The sequence below is a fragment of the Mus musculus genome, chromosome 11, assembly GCF_000001635.26.
Source record: "Mus musculus strain C57BL/6J chromosome 11, GRCm38.p6 C57BL/6J".
Taxonomy (NCBI): Eukaryota; Metazoa; Chordata; class Mammalia; order Rodentia; family Muridae; genus Mus; species Mus musculus.
This window is the reverse complement of record NC_000077.6, coordinates 117,604,640-117,622,339: the sequence shown is the minus strand read 5'-3', so window position 1 is coordinate 117,622,339 and position 17,700 is coordinate 117,604,640. Positions and strand designations below refer to the sequence as shown.

Genomic DNA, 17,700 nt, shown 5'->3' with positions numbered 1-17,700 from the left:
ACAGTCCACCGTGTTGGCCTCCGCCATGAGGTCATGTGGTCCAGAAGCCCTTCCCAGGGCAGCTGATACACTATTGGCCTTTCAGTCTCTCAGTACTCAGCCGAGACAGCAGTGAGTCCAAGACCAGCCTGGAATACATGGAGAGACCCAAAGCAACACCAACTGTGTGAGCTTAGCCACAGATACTTTGTTATAGTACCAGGAAACTGTCCAACACAAGTTACCTTCAGGGAAGTTCTCTAGCTGGGGTGGGGTGGAGTTGAGCAGCCAGTTAGACACACTTTGCTGGGAGCCTGGGTCTTGGATTATTAGTCTCACTCAAGGAATATAGGCCCCTGGAAGACAAGCCTTTGTCCTGGCTAATCTGGGCATAGTTCCTTGGAGGAACTCAAAACACATAAAAGCTCCTGTGTATAGTCAATGAATGATTCCTTGTCTACTTGAAACCTTCTCTGAGGTGTACAGGTTAAGAGTTCTCACCAGGTGTAGTGGTACGGGCCTTTAATCAATCGTGGCACCCAAGAGGTCGAGGCAGGCATATCTTTGTGAGTTTGAAGCCATCCTGGTCTACACAGTGAACTCTAGGTCAGCCAGGGATACATAGTAAGGTACTGTAAAAACAAAATCTTAGAGTTCTCTAGGGAGGACTGCACCAACAGGCCACACAGAGGGATGTCTTGTTTCTACCTTGCTTATTAGGGGAGACTGCTGTTTTTTTTTCTTTTGTGGAGATCCACAGAGTCTCAGAAACCATTGTCCATGTAGCTGGCATGAAATCTGAGTGGTTCAGTACAAATCTTTGGATGGTTTATTCAGTGTGTGGCTGAGATTCTTTCTAGTTACCATGAAGACTCTTGGGACTAAAGACTTTGGTGGTTTGAATGAGAGTGGCCTCCCCTTGGCTATTTGAATATTTAAATACATGGGCCCCAGTTTTTGGAACTGTTTGGGAAACATCAGGGGTTGAACCTTGTTGGAGGGTGTGTATCCTTAAGGCAGGGCTTGAGGTTTTTCCCAGGGTGCTCTTCGCTTTCTTCTGCTTGCGGATCAAGATGTGAGCTCTCAGCTGTTCTTGCTGCCCTACCTTTGTTCCTCCATCATGAGACTCCAGCCCTCTGAAACAGGGAGCCTGATTACTTCTTTTATTCATTATCTTGCTCAGAAGGTTTGACCACAGCATGGGAATGTAATTCATACATGCACCTTGGAGGTAGTCGCCTCCAAATCACTGGACCTAGAAGACCTCCATTTGTATATCTTTCTAACAGTTTTCCTTTCCCTAAAGTGGGCATGTATCCCAGAATCCCAGGAGATTCCCCTACACTGCCCTCTGGAGAGAGGCCAAGGATCAAGGCCAACAGCCATTTGTCTCTCACACCAGCAAGGAGTGATGGGGTATTACTCCAGTTTAAGACAAATTCTGGTCTCCAGGCAGCTCCATTGGGACCTGGAAATTGTCTAGGAGTCTTTCAGATTATTATTATTATTATTATTATTATTATTATTATTATTATTAATCCTTGCAGGGAGGAATTAGGATTTTCAGTGCAATCCAGGTTTTAAATTCCAAGGGAAACAAATGGGTGTGGGAGGAAAAGGAGGGGAGGGCTAACCAGAGAAAATACAAAGCACAGGCTTGATGCCTGCAAGCCACGCCCACAGCGGCAAGCTGGGCTTGCTCAGCTGCAAGCCTGAGGACCAGAGTTGAATCCCCAGCACTGGTGCAAAGATGCGGGGCATGGTGGCACGTGCTTGCAGTCCCAGGACTGGGAAGGCTGAGATAGCCAGGTCCCTGGGTCTTCCTCACTTGCCTGCCCAGCCCACCTGATGAGTTCCAGTCCAGAAAGAGATGCTTTTTCAAAACACAAGGTGAACAGCACTGAAAAGTGACAACTGAGGCTGGGGTTGACCTCTGACCTCCACATGTTAGGGGCACAGACACACACACACACACATACACGCACACACACACACATACACATACATGTACAAACATACTTTCCACATATATACATACACACACCATACACTTATACAGATACACATACCACACACATAGACACACCACACACATACACACACCACACACACATACACACACACCACACATACATACACTGCACCCACACACTTATAAGCACACATATATACACATACACATACCACATACACACACCACACACACACACATACAGACATGCACACCACACACCATGCACACACCACACAGACATATATATATACACATACACACACCACACACACAAACACACAAACAAATAATCAAACTTTTCATTTTGCCCAGGGTTGAGGCAGGAAGGGAGTCTCAGAAAAAGAGCCCAAGTTACCTAAGGACAGGCTCAGGACAGCCAGACACAGACAGGAGGAAATACCGGTGAATTAGATCCACCTCAAACGGACATAAATTACAGCCAAGATTCCACCCCAGTATTCTGATGACATGAACCAGGAGAACAAAGCAGAGAGAGAATTTTAAATGTCAACGCTCGGCTCCTCGGTGGAGTTTACGACTTTGTTATTTATTCTACACAGGCTGGGATCCGTGGTTCTCTGAGTTTGGCAGAGCTGTGGACTTCTGGCCCCTCTCTCCTGCTGGGCTCCACACCATGTCATCACAGCTGTTTGAGTGGTTTATCTCAGACTTGTTAGAAGGGAGAAGAGAATCGGTTCTTTCTCCCCCTCCTTTAAAAGGTGCGTAATCCATGATCGTGGCAGGCCAGGAAGAAAGCAGAGAGGAGACTGAAGCAGAGGAAATTATAGGGGTCCCCCCAGCTGAGAGCCTCTGAGCATCCCTTGGGGTACTCTGTGCACCTCCACTCTTTGGGTTCACTTTTGGGTCTGTGAGCTGCCAAGCAAGGGGTCTGGGGACACAGCTCGGCCAGTTCAGCACTTGCTTTGCAAACCCAAGGACCTGAGGTCGGACACCCAGGTCCCAGGTAGGAAGCCAGCTGGGGTGTCTCACACCTGTAACCCCAATGCTGGCAGGGTGGAGGCAGGAGGATTCCTGGAGCTTCTGACTAGGAGCCCAGTCTACTTAGCAGATTTCCAGACAAGTGAGAGACCTTGTCTTAAACAAAAAAATGGAAGGTACCCGAGGGATCACACTGGAGGTGGTCCTCTGGCCTCCTCGTGCACTTACACTTAAATGCTTGTGTACACTTGCACACATACACATACACACCCCTCCCACATACGTATATTTGCATCTACCCCCAAATGTTTGTAGCCAGTTGTTGGGTGCTGCAGGTGTCAGAAGCCTCCCCTCACTATAAAAAGCCTGGGCCTGGCTTGCCAGAGCCCCAGGTGTGTCTCTGCAGGCTCAGGGAAGAGGCCTGGGGGGCACAGTGCCAAATCTGGACAGCCACAGCCTGGTCGTATTTCATGTTTATGCCCGCCCAGCTTCCTTCTGCTTTCTGAATGGGAAATTCAGACAGCGGTCTGAGCTTTCTAAGAAGCTTCAGTTCCACATCTTCAAAATCAAGACGAATGAAGCACGCTCGCAGATTTTTGTCCACAAAAGGATGTTCAGGGATCAGGCAGGGTGGCCAGTGGGGTTACTCACAGATCTCTAACAAGGCCATGCCGTGAATGGTTCCGTCCTTTCCCCAAGACTTCTCTTCAGCCTCAAGTTCGGCCGGTCTCTATTACTGCCTGTGTGCTTTTCAGCTTGGCCTTGGCCCCACTCATTATGAGACAGCTCTCGGAGGGAGCTGTGCTGCACACTTTAAACCACACACCCATACAAGGGCTGTGCAGACTCAATGCTGTAAAAAAAAAATTCTGCCTAATTGATTTTCTTAAAAAGTCTATTATGCTGCTGTGAGCTTATTGATCTATGGCCCACAGAGGTAATGAAGCAGCCTGGTGATCAATAAGGCCAAAGTGTGTCTTGGTCCATTCTACTGGGCTTACCCACAGGGAGGTGCTAGGGGGTGGTGACCGGTGGTAGGGGGTGTGGCCAGCTGAATTCCCCAGCCAGCCTGGGCCAAGTGAAGGCAGAGATTTATTTCTGTCGGAATAAACATAACAGATGAAGCCCTGGTGACTTCTCTTGCTCTGAAAGCCATAAGGAATAGCATCAGTCAGCACGAAACACAGAAACATGATGTGTGTGTGTGTGTGTGTGTGTGTGTGTGTGTGTGTAGGATATTGGGAGAGAAGCGGGGGCAAGAGAAAGGAAGAGAGAAAGAGGGGGAGAAAGAAGGCATTTTGAACTTGGTTCCTCCCTTAACCACACACAAAATGAAATATTTTCCTCCTTGGCTCCCATTGCTGGCCGGTTCCTCCCACCCCTTTTTTAAACCTGTCCCCACCCTACAAATCTGGTTGCTTTTTACGAGTCCTAGGAGGTTTTCGCCTGTGAATACAGAGTGCGGGTTGCCTGATAGCTCCTCCGCTTGCTTTGCTGTCTTATCCTCGAGAAATAATAATGCTGAACGAGATAAGACACCTGCAATAACACCGTCCCCACAATCAAGGGTGCGACGCCAACACAGCCGCTGCTTCCTGCAGAGAGAAAGCTCCCTGCGCTTGGAAAGTCACCTCGGGTGCTGTGAATTCCAGAATTTATCATTTGCATTTTGCCCTGAAACCACGGGCTACTGCTGGACTCAGATGTAAGCTGGTTCTGCCAAATTGAATTGATTTGGGGCCACATGGGGTTTTGGGGTGTGTGTGGGGGGAGTGGTTCTGTTGACTCTCTCCTCTGTTGGATAAGTGGCTGGCTGGGTGGGGGTCGGGAGCACAGCCAGCAGTAGTTGGAAAGCTGAGAGACACTGTGAGCCCTGGAGGGGTTTTCATAAGGGAGGGCCACTAGGGCAGCAACTATGATTGGTTACTGCACAGAACTGTATTTCTTAACAGCATTTCCTTTTTTTTTTTTTGTATAAATATATGTATGTGTACTAATTTATGTGCTGGTGTACGGACGCGTGCAAGTGCGCACGCGGAGGGAGGTCAGCGGTAACATGAGGTGTCTTCTCCACTCTGATTCCACCTTAGTGTTTGAGGCAGGCAGGGTCTCTCTCGGACCCAGAGCTCGCTGAATCGGCTAGAGCAGCGGGCCAGTGAGCTCTGGGGAGTCTGTCTGTCACCACCTCTCATGTCCGGCTCTTAGCATCTCTTTCCTTGCACACATAAAATGACGGTGACAATCATAATGGCGGACACCACAGGCGAGCTCTGCTCCAAGTCGTTCACAATGATACCTGCAGGTCATTGACTCTCCACAAGGAACAGCCTGCTGGCGTTGTTATTCTCCCATTTCACAGATGAAACTGAGGTAGGCTCTGGAAGGTCCCCAAAGCAGGTGACCTACACGTCGTAAACTATACATTCTGAGTGGGGTGTGAAATGGGATCCTTGGTTCCGCAGAAACCTGGAGGCAGACTGGCGGGTTGGCAGAACTCAGAGAGAGGGAAAGGAAGGTTCCAGAATGTCTTTTAAAAACCCTGTCATCTTAGAAGCATGTAAATAGTCATTTTTAAACGACCCGTGGTTAAATCTGTCAACAGGTCAAATGGATTCACTTGGAGGGTAGCCTGGGGGGTTCACTGTGGAGGGTAGCCTTGGGGGGGTCCACTGTGGAAGGTAGCCTGAGGGTTCACTGTGGAGGGTAGCCTGGGGGGCTGGGCAGCTGCAGAAAGAGGTAAGAGGGGTAAGAGGTAGTGTGGCCAGAGCAGGAGGAATGCCCCTGCCTCGAGATATGGAGGGACTGGTAGATGGAGCCTGTGCCTACAGAGTTGGCTGCTGGTGGGTGTGCCTGTGTGAAGATGTTTGTTTCATTGTCCGAACAGCTACCAAACACCAACTCTGAGCAGTGCCAACCCAGGGTAGGTGCTGGGACTCAGCAGGGACACATGGGAGAAGGGAAGGAGAAGCTGAGGAAATCTGTATTAAAGGGACCATGAGTCCAAAAGAGAGATCCTGGTACCTACCTGGCTGGATTCCTTGACATAGACATGGGCTGTGCACATGCAACACGCATGCAGCCTTGTGCATGCTCATGCAAGACGCGTGCAGCCTTGTGCATCTATTCCACCAAGGCTTGCAGCCGATGCAAGAGAGGGTGTGACTAGGAGGTGCTCAGCCCTCTGGTGTCCTTTAGGGTGACATTAGGGCTATTCAGAGAACTGGGTTTCAAAACATAAGCCCGAGTCCTACCCCTAGCTGTGAGTCTGAGAGAGGGAGAGGGTCAGAAGCTGCTTCTGCCATGGGTGTTGGCTGTCTTCTCAGGTGGGGGATCCCTCATCCCAAGGATTGCCTATTGTGTTCTAAATCACTGAAAACCTGGCCTTTCTCTCTCCCAGTGTCAAAGCTGGCAGGTTGTCTGTGACCCCTGTATCCCACCCGCCGTGGGCACCCCTTCCATCTCTGCACAGGGGCAGGGGCAGGAGAGACAAGGGTAGAGGGGTGAGAGGATCTGGGACAGGAAATCCTCAAAGACAACTCTTTCCCAGGCTGCCTAGTAAACAGATACAGTCCGGGTCCCTCCTCTGGCTGAGGCTTGTGCTTGGGTATGGCCTTTGCTGCATGGCAGGTGTGGGGCAGGGGAGAGGCTGTGGCGAGATGGGGTGGTCGGTGAGGACTACGCTATGGAGGAGAGTTAGGTAAGGAGTGGGTAGGCAGTGAGGAGAGACTGCGGAGGTTGGGAGTGAGGTAGACGGGTTGGGGGTAGGGGGCAGTAGGAGAGAAGTCCTGGTGGGGGATGGGCAGGAGTGACTATGGACTGGGGATGTGTTAGGTGGGCATTAGGAAGATGCTGTGCGATTAAGGATAGGGAGGGCAGTGGTTAGGAGGGAGAATGCTATGGAGAGGGGATGGGCAGTGGAGAGAGACTATGGAGGGAGATGGGGAAGGCACTCAGCCTTTCCCGTTGACCCTTTCACTTATCCCACACAGGGTGCAGCCCTGTCTGCCCAACGCCAAAGCCAAGGCTTGAGAGCACACTGCTCTCTGCCAGGAATTGTGAACAACTTCTGGACTCCACCAACATGTCACCCACTATCAGATATGGGGAACAGGGGCCTCCTACAGAACACACTGAAGAGCTCTCTCCCAAGGCAGGACCAGCCAGGTCCTTAAAGTAGCCAGCACCCCTCAACCTACCCAGTAGCTATTGGAGGCTGAGCTCACCCTCTAGGGGCCTCCTGGGAAGCAAGCCATTGGCAGGTGGAAATGCAAAGCCTTATTCTGGAATGTTCTTGGCCAGTTGCTGAACCATTCCTCCTTTGGCAATGCAGGTGTCCCTAGTCTGAAAGTCTGGGGTCAAGGAAACTCAAAGATTGGGGCAGCTCTGGGAAGTAGTGCCCCGAAGGCCCTCCCTTATTCCTAGAACAACTGAACATGCGCAGAGTTCTCCTTTCTTTTAATGTGAAGCCTCTCTCCTGGATCAGCACTCCCCCGATAGCCCCCCTAACCTGTCAGCATGATCCAGACCTTCTCTGGACTGGGTCTCTCCAGGCAGCAACCTTAGGACTAGGAACCCACAGCCTGGGGGAGGCCCAGCAGCCATTTCCTCCTGTTGCCCCCAGGGCTAGTTTAAAGATGCCAGCTGAGCTCCAGGATTGCAAGAGGGGAAGACCTATCACAAGGATCCACGTGTCAGCCCTGCTCCTGACAGGGCAGGAGGACAGGAGCTTCCTCTGCCCTGTGGGGAGTTGACCTCCACAGTGGGAGCAGTGATGGGTGTACCGCTCTCTGTCTTACCATGGTGCTGGGCAGCAGGACCCAGCTTTGTATGTTTGGCAGGATCTGCTGGCCCTGAGGGGTCCCCACCTTCGGGGTGGGTGCTCAGCTGCCTTCAACTGTGCACAGCTGGGGCTGAGACCCTGTGAGAGACCAGTGGTTGGGGTGGAGTTACTGTTTCCCCTATCAGACAGCCATCTTCTTGTCTCAGTAGGATGGACATCACCTCTCTACTCTATGGACAGATGGGGAATGCATGTTTGGAGGGGTGCAGCTGTCTGGGGCTCCTGACCTCCCACAGAAGGTTCTCTTTGAGAATCTGGTCTAGCTTCCCACTCTGGTCTTAGCTGCTGGTGCTGTTTTGGGAGGTTGCAAAATCTTTATGAGGTGGAGCCCAGCTAGAGGAAGCAGCTCTCTTGGGGAGCAGCTCTTGAGATGTGTAGTCCAGCATCACTTTCTAGCCTTTCTCTGCTTTTCAAAGTTTTGTTGCTTTTTAAACATTTATGTGTACGAGTGTTTTGCCTCTGTGTGTGTGTGTGTGTGTGTGTGTGTGTGTGTGTGTGTGTGTGTATACCATTTCCATGCCTAGTATCTCCAGAAGCCAGAGAGGGCATCAGATCTCCTGGAACTGGAGTTACAGACAGTTGTGAGCCACCACGCGGGTGCTGAGAACTGAACCCAGATCCTCTGGAAGAGCGACCAGTGCTCTTAACTGCTGAGCCACCTCGCCAGCCCCTTAATTTGGTACTTGTCAAGTATTTGGTCACAACAATGAGAGAAGTAACTAATACAGAATCTGCATATATTCAAGTCTATATAAATATATACATGCATTTATACTCATATATCTACATTCATAGTTATGCAATATATAGATATCCATATATATGCAATATATAGATATCCATATATATGCATGTATTTATATCTATGTAAACATATAGTATTTATATATGCACATATATTTACATCTACCTAGATACAGTCATATATATGTATATGTATTTCATCTACCTACACACATATGCACAGTTATCATATATATGCCTATATTTTTATATCTGTCCAAACACACATATATAGATATTCATGTCTATGTAAATAAACGTGTGCACATATGTTTATATCTACCCACAAGAATGCATGCGTGCACACATGGGCTCATTTTGTTTTTCCCTCCTTGGCGAGGGTATTGAAGGTTTTTTTTTTTTTTCTACTCCATGGGACGACATTAACTTTTAAAGCTATGCTTTTTTTCCCCCCTTTAATTCTTTCCTACCATGTGGCTTTGGGGACAGAGGCAGAGGCTTTACTTATGGAGCCATCTTTCAGCCCTTGCTTTAGTCTCTTGAATGCTGGAGTTATAGCCTCACCACGACATTGATTCTGTAGCCACATTCTCTCTGCCAAGTGAATGAGACCTGGTAGTGGCTTCCCTCCCAGCAGGTGGCCAGCAGGCCCCTGAGACACTGGTGCTGGTCGCCTTCCTTGCACCTGAGGCAAACTGTGCGAGGGGTCTCTGACATGCCAAGCTGGCAAACGGTTGGGCACATTGGAAGATGTCAAGCCTGGCCCGCACCTATGAGGCTTAAAAATATGGTAATGCAATTAGCAACTTCAGCAGCCTAATGAAGCCGCTCTGAGCCGCTGATAAAATACCACTGAGGGAAGTGCTTGAGAGCCTCTTCAAACTCCCCCAAAATATGAAGTGTGTCCTTACAGAGAAAGCTGCAATCTAGCCTCCTTTCTTCCAGCCTCGAGATTAATTAGGGCTTATTTAGGGCATGAATGAGGGAATGATCGAGCTCTTGGATTGAAAGCTCTGAGACCGATGTAAAAAAAAAATTTTTTTTTAACAATTACATTTCTATCATAAAAGTCTTCATTAGATATCACCACCAGCAGACTTCCTATTCGGGGAGGGAGACTGCCCTCTCTTCCCACTCCAGAGGCTCCCCTAACAAAAGGCCTTTCTTCCGAAGGCTCAGTTTGGGAGCTGGTCTGAACTTCAGGTAGTTTCAACATTCGACCTGCCCTCTGGAGCCCAACGACCTCCCTCCCAACAATGACCACTTGGGTAGAGGCAGAAGCAGCAGCACTGGCCAATGTCAACCGATGTGTACATCCTCAGCTGGTGCTGACTCCACACTATGCAGACCGGCCAACCCCAGGTAACAGGACTGCAGTAGGAAGGGAAGCTCTTCAGTCTCCTGGCTCCCACCGATGTGGTTTCTGCTCTGGATCTGCCGCAGCCAGCCAGGTACCAACGCCACCTGCATGTAGCTCAGGGACATCAAAGCTGTTGAGAACGTTTTCCCACTGAACTGAGCCTGGGTGGGTCCTTCACCTGTTCTTGACATTCTTCCTGAATCTGGAAATTGAGGACATGCTTGTGTGACTATCGTGTCACATGGTGGCCACCAGATTGTTCTCCATGACTCCTGCCACCTTTGTGTCTGAAGGTGGGACTGTGCCTGACCAAATGACCATGATACCCACCCCCCGCCCTCCACCCCATGCTGGCTTTGGCAAAGCAGCTGGATAAGCTCTGAGTTGCTGATAGAGGGGGCTATTTAGCCAGAAGTAGAGTGTGGTCTCCATCTGATCGTCAGCAAAGAAACAGGTCCAACAGCCCACATAGTGCGAGCCTGACAGCCCACAAGGAACTGACAGACACCAACTGGCTGAGTTGAAGATGGATCTTTCTTTCAGACGATTAGCAGTTCAGACTAGGATGGCAGCTTCATGAGAGCACAAGTGGAGGACCTGGCCAGAGGCTTGGACCCCTGAACCTCACTGTTTTGTTTTAAGCTCACTGTCTTGGTGTCATTTGTTACAAAGTATCTGGGAGCTAGTCTGCAGTCCTGTGAAGTTGAACACAAAATGATGAGCTATGATATCAAGACAGCAGCCACCCTGGTCAGGTCTCTCTCTCTCTCTCTCTCTCTCTCTCTCTCTCTCTCTCTCTCTCTCTGCTGACTAGCAAGGCTGGCACTAGGAAACAGTGTCTGAGATACGGGATCTGAAGCAGGTTCCTGGAGAAGACTCCAGAGCTATCACATCTTTGCTGGGTGATAACGGGTAAATGGTCTGACTAGCACATGCCCAAGCTTCCGACTTGGAAGGTGGAACTGGTGCTGGTCTGTCCTTTTTCTCATAAAAGGGATAAAGAAAGCAGCCTCCTAACCAAATACTCACCCTGCACTGCCGGAGAGATCCCAGCTTTTAGGACAGCTCGGAAGGCATCTGCGCGGTGCAGCTGCAAGGCGTGGTCTTGTGTGTTTTGCCGAGGGAGAAGTGGAAGCCCAGAGAAGTTAAAAGGAAGCACAAGACCATATAACCAATCAGCGGGCCAGCTCAACTAGCCTCATAGCTCTACTTCTAATGGGTGTGTGATGGGCGGGGCAGACTCCTGCAAGCCCGTCCTTTCTGAGGTCCGAGGTGTTCCTGCAGCGTGTAGAGTGGGCGGAGCTTCCAGGAGATCCCTGGTGGGGCGTCCTCCTAGAGCCTGGGGAGTTTGGAATCTTTGTGCCTCTTTATTAGACTTGCATAGCCCAGACTGGCCGAGCCTGAGAAGTGAATTTTTCTGTATTAAATAATTTTCCTGTTCCTGATAAGATCCAGCAACAAAAGGAGTCTAAGGAAGGAAAGGGTTGTTTGGTTCACAGTTCAAGGTCATTGTGGGGATGGTGTGAAAGCCAGAGTGGGAGACAGCTGGTCACATGGCATCCTCTGTCAGGAAGCAGAGAGAGACAGAGACAGAGAGAGAGAGGAGAGAGAGAGAGAGAGAGAGAGAGAAAGAGAGAGAGAGAGAGAGATGCTGGTCACATGACATCCTCAGTCAGGAAGCAGAGAGATGGATGCTGGTCACATGACATCCTCAGTCAGGAAGCAGAGAGAGAGATGGATACTGGTGCCAGGCTCTGTTCCTCCTTTTTGTTTAGTCCAAGACCCCAGCCCAGGAGGATTGTATCCAGTTCTCAATTCTGTCAAGTTAACAAGATTCATCTTTACATTCTCTGTCTCTCTCCCTCATAGGCCAAAGGCATGCATCTTGGGCTGTGCACACAGGGGCTGTGCTGGCAGCTTCTGGCCCACGTGAACCCACAGTGAAGCCCGAAGCAAGCTGTGGGCAGGAGGGCAGCAGGAAATGCTTATCCTGCAGGCTTCTGCAGAGCGGGTTCTAGTTTATACGATCTTCATGGGAGTCTTCCTTTGTGGCTGGTGGGTCATTCTCATTTCCACATCTGTGTTAATTAGCTCTAAAAGCATAGGAGGTGTAGGTTTTAATCTGATTGGTTGCCTGATCACATACTACAGGCTAGGGGCTGAAACCACAGTCACTGAGAGGGAGGAGGGAAGAGGGAGGAGGGAGCTGTCTGTTGTCTCCTCGAGCTCCATTCTGAGGACCAGCTTGGGCTACTTTTCCTGTTGAAATGACAAGACAACCTAATGGAGCAAGGATTTACTGTGGTGCATGGTTTGAGAGTGCAGTCCTGGCGTGGTGTGGAGTCTGAGGCAGGGGCCAGGTAGCATCTGTGAGCAGGAAGCAGAGATGAGTCTAGGCACTCAGCTCATGTTCTCCTTGTTATTCAGCTCAAGTCCACAGCCCATAGAACGGTGCCACCCACATCCAGGGACGGTCTTCTTACCTCAGCTAAGCCAATCTAGAAGACTCCTCCCTCACAGACATGCGCAGAGGTTGGCACCCTAGGTGATTCTAGATGCTGTCAAGTTTGACCATGAATTGTAACGAAGACAGAGCCCTGTGCTCAAGACTTCTTGTACTGGCTTTAATTATCTCCTAAAGGGTTTGCTTCTACACACAGCCTCACTGCGAGGGAAGGCTGGGACTCGAGAAGACACAGTTCAGTCTATAACATTTCCCTAGTGCCTGCTTTGTTCAGAGGGGCTGGCCGGTGGTCAGTATGACGGAGACATCGCTGGTGTAAAGTTTCCAACTGCAAGGTGTCAGCTTCCTTTGGAAGCCAGAGCTTTGCTTCTGCCAAAGGTCACCCTCTTTAGAAGGTGATTCCCACAAAGGAGAAACAGGGAGGTGTGCCTTAAAAACGAATGGCAGCAAGCTCTGATCTGGTTTGGGCATGCAGGGAAGGGAGAGGGGATATATCTCAGAGTCTCCACTGTGAGCTGTTTGCACCCCACTTTACCCCACCTCCTACCTCACCCCCCCCATCTCCCCACCTCCCCCCACCCCTCCAGTCCTCCCCCACTGCCATCTTAGGAAAGTTCCTGTGGTCTTGGTGATCCCGACTGTTCAGAGCATGGTGGGTCTGGAGCTGCTGAGCAGGGCCTATTTCTGTTCTGGAGAGGAAAGACCAACAGTGCAGGTGTATAAAGCATGATGACACCGGCATGGGGGAGGGGCCACTGCCCCCCACCCTCCGTGTCTCTGATGTCACTCTGGGCCTCGCTTGCTACAGCAGATGAGGAGGCTGTCAGAAGGCAGGGAGGAAGAAGGAGAGAATCGCCTGACGTGCTTGCTTTATTCTCCTCCCTCCACCCACATTGTTCTTAGACAAAGAGGTGCCAGAGGAGCCCAGGGAAGGGACCTCGAGAGGGAGGGAGGGTGTGGAGCCTTCTTGTAGAACCCTTGACCAACTTTTAGGACCCTGAATGAGACTGGGGCCACCTGAGGCTTTTTGAGAAGTCTAGGCCCTCGTAGGCCAACGACCAGGACAGCTGGACTTGGCCATGCTGTGGGGGTCGGGCAGGGGGCTGTTCCCCATGGTCCTTTCTGAGGCTTTCTCTATTCTGTTTGCCCTGCCCGCCACATCCTTTCCTCTAAGGACCACACCTTCTAGTCTGGGCCCCTCCTGTTCTGATTTTGCTCTTCCCTGCCCCTGAACATAGTCACGAGTCTTGCTCCTTCCTTCCCTATGGCTCCATACCCTGCTCTCTTTCTCTATCATGGAAACAGTATCCGGTTCAGCAAAATGTCCTGACACTACAAAGAGTCTCAAGGACATGTGTGTGCCTGCCCTCACTGTTCTCAGTCATCCCCGGGGCTTTTGTGCAGATCACTGGGCACATCCTGGACTGGAAAGTATACCGGTGATGTGGTGGGGCTGCAGGCTGCGGGCTGCGGAGGAGGCAGAACTGTACTTAGAGTCCTGTCTTTGTTGTACAAGGGCTGGAAGCGGAAAATGGCCCTTAGAAATCGGAGAAGGCCGCAGAGGCTCAGCCCAGGAAAGACTAGAGATTCAAGAACATAAGGTGCAATTTGCATGCCACTTTGCATCTCATTTGCATAGGTCTCCAGACTATTAAAGTAACCTCTCTCTTCCTTCCTCTTCCAGTGGATGGGGCTCCTTGAGTACCCTCCATAGGAGAAACCCAATTCTGTGCTCAGCCAGGAGGGCAGGACCACTGCTGGCTGATGTGGGAGGTGGCTCTGGGCAACATCTGGTCTCCCTTAAGACCTGCTGGCAGTTTGGGGACCTTTTTTTCCTCTAAGCCCTCACTATGCTAACAAAGTAACATGTGACTTTGTCTCTGTTCAGGCCACTTGGTTCTTGTATATAGTCTGGGGGCTCTGGAAAGGGGAAACTTATTTTCCTGAGTTTGAGGGATCCATAAAAATTCTCTCTTTGTGTTGGGGTGTAACAAAGTAGAGGGCTTGCTGAGCATCCAAAAAGCTCAAAGTTCCAATCCCTGTTTCACATAAAACTGGGCAAGGTGACACACCCCATAATCCTAGCACTAGGGAGTTAGAAACAGGAGGAACAAAAGCTCAGGGCCACCCTTGGCTACATAGTGAGTTTGAGGCTAGCCTGGGCTATAAGAGATACTGTATCAAAAAAAAATTTTTTTTTTTTTTGTTTTCTTCACTTAGGTGACCCCTTCCCTGTCCTTCCTGTCCTTCCTATCCCCAGAAGTCTGGGCTGTGAAGTCTCTCTTTCCAATCTTAAGGTCTGAGACCTTCTGTGACATATCCTAGGACTTCTGATGAAAGTAATTCACTCCTTCTTTATTTTAAGACAGGAACTTATTCTGCAATCCAGGCTAACCTCACACTTAGAGCACCCGGACCCCCTGCCTGCCTCAGCCTCAGAGTGCTGAAATTACAGTCATGAGCTACCATGCCTAGCTCTCTGATTTAATTTTGCATGTACTGTGCAGCCTGGCTCCCTCCTGCCTATACTGAATTCTAGAAAGTACCACTGGACCAGCAGCTGCCTGCTGCTCCTCTGCTCCTGTCATCCTTTGAGCCTTGTGGCAGCTCCTGACCTGGTTCATCACAGCATTGGTTCTGGAGAGTTTTGGCAAGTCTGAATCCTGCAGGTCAATGGTTTCTGTCTACCCCATGTGAAGGGTATTTCTTTCGTGTGTGTGTGTGTGTGTGTGTGTGTGTGTGTGTGTGTGTATGTGTGTGTGTGTGTGTTTGCGTGTCTGTTGTATGTACATGCTTGTGTGGGTGCACACATCTGTGACCATCCACGGAGACCAGAGATCAACATTGGGCATCTTCTTCAAAGGTGCTTTGCTTTATTTGAGGAGACAGGGGCTCTCACTGAGCCTGCAGCTCACTGATTGGGGATGGATTGTCTGGCTAGGCAGCTCCTGGAATTTATCCCAGCACTGGAACAGCAGGCGTTAATCACCACACCCGGCTTTTTATGTGAATGCTAAGGACCTGAACACAGGTCCTCGTGCTTGTAGGGCAAGCACTGAGCCATGTCCCCAGCCCATGCCTGATTCTAAAGTCAGCCCCTAGCCGCTAGGTTCCAGGAATGGCAGAACTGGGAACCTGTAGGTGGCAGATCTCAGCTCATCCTGGAAGCGAGCAGCCCTGACCTTAGGGTTCCACACACATCCTGTCCATCACTGAGATGCAAAATGAGAGCGGAATTTGCAGCTGAGGCATGAAGTGCCAGAGGCGTCCATCACTCCCATCCCCCCCCTCCTGCGCAGGAAAGGGAATGGGGGCGGAGCTACAGTGTGGGGGCGGGGCTACAGTGTGGAGGAGCGGTGAAAGAGGGCGAGAGCTGAGAATTATCAAGCAATAAAGGACTTTAAAATAGATTTACTTTAATTATATACTCCGGTAATTTGCTGTAGTTTCCCATCCCATTATTAAATTACAACAGTAATTCATCTAATGGATTTTTTTTTTTTCTGAGAAAACACTCATTGTATTTTATTGTGTTTTTGTGCTATCGTCTGTAATGACGGCAAGCCAGCCTGCCCTTGTACCTGGAATGAGATGGGTATGTGGGCAGAGAGTGGGGAGCAGGGTGGGACTCAAATGCCTGCTGCTAACTTCCCTTGGTCACTAGGAGCTAAGGACAGCTGTGGAGGCGCGCGGGAGGGGGTGGGGCTGGGACAGAGTCTTGGACATGCGCATGTAGCTGCTGGGGCCGCGATTTTCCCTACGGTTTGTGTAGTCTTTACCCAGGCCTGGCCACCTTTCCAGAGGAGACAAGGCCCAGGTAAGGTACAGCAGGCACCCAAGGGTGGCCCCAGGTAGTTCCTTTTTCTCAGGATCATCAGCAGTGGATTTGAGTGTGGCTGGCCCCAGTCCACCAGCTCCCGGGTCAGGCGTGCCAGGGCCCGGGGTGGCAGGAGGATGCCAGCTCTACTGCCACTCCCAAGGAAAGGAAGTCTGGAGTTGCCAGACTTGGTGAACTCCCACGTTCTCATCCCTAGCTTCTTAGAGCTGGAGTCACTGGCCACCCTGCATCTCAAATGGGCTTTGCTCAAGTACTAGAAAGTCCTTGTGTTTTTCTCAAACCCTTGTATCACAGAGTCCAAAGCTGTCTTTGGTAATAAAAAGAATAGATGGTGTGGAATAGTGACTTAGGGGCGTGGCTGCTGTTGTATTCTTCAATGCATAGCAGCTGTGGTTACCTGCACAACGTCCGCACACAACCGGACCAGCTCATGAGCCCCTGCCACATCCCACTCCACCCCCGCCAGAATTTATACACAGCAAATAGACACTGTGGAAGGGATGGAGACATTTTTCTTTTTAAAACACACACTCTCTCTCCCTCCTTCCCTTCCCCCACCCCGTCTCTGCGATGTACATATGTGTCATATGCATACAAATGTGTGCAGTTATGCATGGTCTATAGGTGCGGGACACCAGAGAGGGTGCTGCTGAGTGTTCTGCCCCATTGCCCTCCAGATTGTTCCCTTGAGACAGGCTCTCTCACTGGACCTGGAGCTTGGCTGACCACCAGCGAGGCCTGGCAAGCCTCTTCTCTGCTCCCCACAACACTGGGGTTTCAAGTGCACAAAACCTTATGCCTGGCTTTTCACGTAGGTCCTAGGGATTTGAACATGGGTCCTTACGCTTACACAGCTAAGTCGCCCTCCTAGCTCCAGGAGAGACATTGTCTTGGGTGAGATAACCATCATAAATTGTTTCCTCATTTACATCGAGAAAATTGAGTGAGTCAGATCAAGTCAGATGAGACAGAGGGATGGAGAGCTTGACTCCAGCTGTGATCCCAGGTCAAAGGTTAGTGAGCCATGAAGTTACTGGGGCCTACTGACTTGTAGCTGGAGACTAGGAGGGCTGTCGTGGGTGGAGCTAGGCAGAGACCTTTATAAACAATCTCACATGACATGCCACCTAAGCTGCTTCCAAGATGATATGGCAGCAGCGAAGGCTGAGCCCTGAGTGGGTCTGGACCGATGGGACACATCTGCCGGGCTCTTGATTTCCTACCTTGGCTTTTGCTGGTTCTCCTGGCTGATCCCTTAGGATGAAAACCTGGATTGGTGCATGGCTTGAAGGTCAGGGATAAAAGCTTCATGCTGGGTGGGTGTCCTGCTGGGGTTCCCCTGCTTGCTCAAGCCAATGGTTGTCTTCCACAGTGGCCCCAGGGGTGACACACCTATACCTGCCCACATGCCACTTGCCGCAGAAAGTGGAAGGTTGTGTGTGCCTCTTCTATCTGACCCCAGGCTTTCCTTGGTATGGTACCCTCATCTCCCTGTCTGTCCCCATTATTTTCCAGGCTTCCC

General features: G+C 50.4%; 2 long non-coding RNA genes across 3 annotated transcripts in view; one reads left to right on the top strand and one right to left on the bottom strand.

Annotated features, from left to right (window-relative positions):
• The window catches only part of Gm35170, a 44,853-nt gene that overhangs the window by 17,424 nt on the left and 9,729 nt on the right, over positions 1–17,700 (top strand). For both annotated transcript variants that reach the window (XR_003949818.1, XR_001780376.2), the window contains one exon: positions 9,690–10,517. This is a non-coding gene — a long non-coding RNA (predicted gene, 35170). Of the gene's footprint in view, positions 1–9,689 lie in introns of those variants that run through there.
• On the bottom strand, positions 8,923–11,093 carry 2900041M22Rik (RIKEN cDNA 2900041M22 gene). Its single transcript, NR_015489.2, has 2 exons — positions 10,906–11,093; positions 8,923–10,078 (listed from the first exon to the last, which is right to left on the bottom strand). It is a non-coding gene; the product is annotated as an RIKEN cDNA 2900041M22 gene (long non-coding RNA).